This window comes from Lipotes vexillifer, unplaced genomic scaffold (assembly GCF_000442215.2).
Source record: "Lipotes vexillifer unplaced genomic scaffold, Lipotes_vexillifer_v1.1 scaffold90, whole genome shotgun sequence".
Taxonomy (NCBI): domain Eukaryota; kingdom Metazoa; phylum Chordata; class Mammalia; order Artiodactyla; family Lipotidae; genus Lipotes; species Lipotes vexillifer.
In genome coordinates, this window is record NW_006782310.1 from 4,158,277 (window position 1) to 4,163,732 (window position 5,456).

Genomic DNA, 5,456 nt, shown 5'->3' on the forward strand with positions numbered 1-5,456 from the left:
TTCTAAGTGATATAAGTCACACAGAAGAAGAAACATCATAAGATATCTCTAATACAGGGAATAAAAAAAAAAAAAAAAAAAAAAAGAATTACCAAACAGAATTCAACAACATATTAACAGGATTATACACCATGACCAAGTGGGATTTATTTCTGAAATTCAAGGATGGGTCAATCAATGTAATACATCATATTAACAGAGTAAAGGATAAAAACCACATGATCATCTCAATTGCTGCAGAAAAAAAAATTTTTTTTGACAAAATTCAACACCTTTTCATGATTAAAAAATAAAAAACACACTCAACAATCCAGGAATAGTACTTCAACATAGTAAAGGAAAGTACCTCAACATAATAAAGTCCATATAAATAAAACTCACAGTTAACATCTACTCAGAGGTGAAATACTGAAAACTTTTCCTCACAAGAATGCCTGCTTTTGCCACTTTAACATAGTACTGGAATTCCTAGCCAGAGCAACTGGCAAGAAAAGTAAATAAAAGGCCTTGAAATTGGAAAACAGGAAGTAAAATTATCTCTCTTTGTAGATAACATGATCTTCTATGCAGGAAATCCTTAAAATTACACACACACACACACACACACACACACACACACACACACAACTTGTTACAACTAATAATTCAGCAAAGTTGTAGGATACAAAATCAACAGGCAAAAATCAGTTGTGTTTTAATACACTAAAAATAAACAACCTGAAAAATAAATTAAGAAAGCAATTCCATTTAAAATAGCATCAAAAATAATAAAATACTTAAGAATAAATTTAACCAAGGCAACAAAACTAAAAACTGCAAAACATTCTGGAAGAAATTAGACACCAGTAAGTGAAAAGATATCCCATGTTTAATACTACCCAAAGAAATCTACAGATTCAGTGAAATCCCTATCAAAACCCCCACAATTTTCTTCAGAAACAGAAAAATCCATCCTTAAACTGATAAAGAATATCAAGGGACCCTCAATAGTCAAAACAATCTTGAGAAAGAACAAAGTTGGAAATCTCACACTTCCTGATTTCAAAACTTACAAAGCTACAGTAATAGAAACAGTGTGATACTTGCATAAAGACAAATGTATAAACCAATAGAATAGTATAGAGAGCCCAGAAATAAACCCACCCATAAATGGTCAAATGATTTTCAACAAGGGTGTCAAGACTATTCAATGGGTAAAAGACAGGTTTCTCGGTAAATGGTATCCGGAAAACTGGATATCAACATACAAAAGAATGAAGGTTGACCATTGCCTTACATCATATACAAAAATTAACTCAAAGTGGATCAAAGGGGACTTCCCTGGCGGTCCAGGTGTTAAGACTCTGCACTTGCACTGCAGGGAGCACGGGTTTGATCGCAGTCAGGGAACTAAGATCCCACATACTGCACAGCACGGTGAAAAAAAGAAAAAGAGGATCAAAGACCTAAACATAAGAACTAAAACTACAAAACTCTTAGAAGAAAACATTAAGGAAGTCTTCATGCAATTGGATTTGTCAGTGATTTCTTGGATATGACAACATAAGCATAGGAAACAAAAGAAAAAATAGATAAATTGGACTTCATCAAAATTAAAAACTTTTGTGCATCAAAGGACACTATTAACAGAATGAAAATGCAATCAATGGAATGGGAGAAGATATTTTAAAATCGAATATCAGATAAGGGATTAATATCCAGAATATATAAAGAACCCCTACAACTCAACAACAACAAAAACTAACCAGATTTTTTAATTGGTCAAATGGCTTGAATAGACATTTCTCCAGAGATGGTATACAGATAGTCAAAAAGCACATAAAAAGATGTTCAACATCACTGATCATTAGGAGAGCCATTATTATTATTATTATTATTATTATTATTATTATTATCGTGTGGTACGCGGGCCTCTCACTGTTGTGGCCTTTCCCGTTGCAGAGCACAGGCTCCAGACATGCAGGCTCAGCGGCCATGGCTCACGGGCCCAGCCGCTCCGCGTTATGTGGGATCTTCCCGGACCGGGGCGCGAACCCGTGTCCCCTGCATCGGCAGGTAGACTCTCAACCACTGCACCACCAGGGAAGTCCAGGATAGCCATTATTTAAGAAAGAAAGGAAGGAGGGATGGAAGGAAGTAAGGAAATAATATTGTTGGTGAGGAAGTGGAGAAGTTGGAACACTTGCACAATGCTGATGGGAATGTAAAATGTTGCAGCCACTGTAGGAAACAGTATGGTGGTTCCTCAAAAAAGTAAACATAGGGCTTCCCTGGTGGCGCAGTGGTTGAGAATCTGCCTGCCAATGCTAGGGGACACGGGTTCAAGCCCTGGTCTGGGAGGATCCCACATGCCGCGGAGCAGCTGGGCCCGTGAGCCACAACTACTGAGCCTGAGCATCTGGAGCCTGTGCTCTGCAACAAGAGAGGCCGCGGCAGTGCGAGGCCCGCGCACCGCGATGAAGAGTGACCCCCACTTGCCGCTTTCGCTCGAGAGCCCTCGCACAGAAACAAAGACCCAACACAGCCAAAAATTAATTAATTAATTATTTTTTAAAAAGTAAACATTGAATTACAATATGATCCAGCAATTCCACTTCTGGGTGTATACCCAAAATAATTGAAAGAAACGGGGGAACGGTGAGCTGTGACAGGGCGAGAGAGAGGCATGGACATATATACACTAACAAACGTAAGGTAGATAGCTAGAGGGAAGCAGCCGCATGGCACAGGGATATCGGCTCGGTGCTTTGTGACCGCCTGGAGGGGTGGGATAGGGAAGGTGGGAAGGAGGGAGACGCAAGAGGGAAGAGATATGGGAACGTATGTATATGTATAACTGATTCACTTTGTTATAAAGCAGAAACTAACACACCATTGTAAAGCAATTATACCCCAATAAAGATGTTAAAAAAAAAAAAAAGAAGGGACTCAAATATTTGTACACTGATGTTCATAGCAGTATTATTCACAATAGCCAAAAGCTGAAAGCAACCTAAATGTCCACTGACAGATAAATGGATAAACAAAATGTGGTGTATACATACAATAGAATATTACTCAGCATTACAGAGAAAAGAAATGTTGATATACACTACATCATGGAGGAACACTGAAGACATCATGCTAAGTGAGATAAGCCAGACACAGGACTAGTATCTTATGATCCCACTTACATGAAGTACCTAGCAGCTTGGATACACTGAAATGGGAGTTAGTGAAAGCTACATAAGTAGAAAACATGAAGGCTGAAACATGGAGGGAAAAAATTATAGAAGATACAGCAGAGAGCATTGGAATCATATCTGATATGGAAAAAAAAAGCCTAACATACACATATCTGAGTCTCAAAATGAAATAAGAGATGATGGGACAAAGGCTATATTTAAAGAAAGAGTGGTCAAGAATTTTCCAACCCTCATGAACAATCAAATCATACATTAAAGGAGCACCACAGACAACAAAAACTGCAAAGAAAAGTATACCTGGGGACATCATAGTACCTAACAAAAGCAAAGAAAAAGAGAAAAATCGAAAAAAGGGGAAAAAACATTATATTCAGATAAGCAACAAATAGACTGAGGTTTAACTTCTCAACATAAAGCCAGAAGATAATGAAATATCTTGGAAGTATAACTTTCAAAAGTAAAGACAATGTGAAGACATTTCCAGACAAACAAAAATGAGAGAATTCATTGCCCACATACTCAAACAAAGAAATACTAAAAGGAGTTCTTCAGGCACAAGTAAAAAACAGTTCAGGAAGAAATGAAGAGCCATGGAAAGTGTAAATCTGAAGGTAAATCTAAATGAATATTAACTGTAAGAAAAGATAATAATGCCTAAAGTTAGGAACTAAATACATTCTCAGAGAGATTGTATAAGTACTAATTTATATTAGGTTCTAATAAACCAAGGGTGCATGTTGTAATCGCTAGAGTAAAAGAGGAATATAACTAACAAATTAACAAAAAGTAAAATGGAGTAATAAAAATTGTGGATTAGGGCTTCCCTGGTGGCACAGTGGTTGAGAGTCCGCCTGCCGATGCAGGGGACGCGGGTTCGTGCCCCGGTCCGGGAAGATCCCACATGCCGCGGAGCGGCTGGGCCCGTGAGCCATGGCCGCTGAGCCTGCGCATCCGGAGCCTGTGCTCCGCAACGGGAGAGGCCACAACAGTGAGAGGCCCGCGTACCGAAAAAATTTTTTTAAAAATTGTTGATTAATCTCAAAGAAGGCAAGGGAAAAAGAATATAAATAGGCAAGACAAATAGATAACAAATAGGATCATGATAGATGTAAGCCCAAATACACCAGTAATTATATTACATGCAAGTGGACACAAGACAAAGATTCTTGACTAGAATTTTTTAAATTAATCATGTAGTACTTACTTGAGATACAACTACCAGCATCCAGGAAATTTAAAATACAAGTATGGAAAAAAGATACTGCATTCAAGCACTAACCAAAAGAAAGGTGCTAATAGCTGTACCAATATCAAACAAGAAGCAGAGTTTAAAGCAAAAGTCTTACTAGAGATAAAATGGGACATTTCTATTGATGAGTCAATTTACCAAGAAAATAGAAATATTCTAAAAGTGTATACATCTAATAATTTTGCTTCAAAGTATATAAAACTAAAATTGACAAAACTAAAATGAGAAAGAGATAAATCTACAATCCCAGTAGGAGACTTTTACACAACTCCCTTAGTAAAAGAGGACAAGCAGAAAAAATGTCTAAGAATATAGTATGTGTGGACAATATGATTAACAAAATGACCTAATGGACATATGAGATAACAGTACAACCAACAATGACAGAAACCTTGATTCTTTTTAGGTGCACAGAGAACATTTTCCAAAACTGAGCATATGCAGGTTTGTATATTCAGCAAGCATATGCAGCAAGCCTCAACAAATTTCATCAGATTGAAATCGTTTAGAGTAGGGCTATGCAATAGAATTTTCTGTGTTCTACCTGCATTGTTCAATACAATAGACACCATAGTCAACACAGTAGTCACTAGCCACATGTGGCTACTGAACACTTAAAATGTGTGACTGATGAACTACATTTTATTCATTCTAATTAATTTACATAGCCACATCTGGTTAGTGACTACATATTGGACAGCACAGACTTAGCATATGTTTTCACATAACAATGAAATTAGCTAGAAATCAATAACACACACACTTAAAAAAATTCCCAAATGTTTGGAAATTAAGAAAAACAATTTAAATTACCCATGGGTAAAGGAAGAAAGCACAATAGAAATTAGAATATTTTTTATCTGGATAATAGTGATATTATTAGGGGAAAAAAAGGCTAAAATTCAATGATTTGAGTATCCATCACAAGAAGTTAGAAAAAGAATAGCAAGTAAATCTAAAGAAAGTAGGGTCCATAAGGGTTGTTCTGGTTTCTCATCATAACTTAAAGAGAAATATTCACA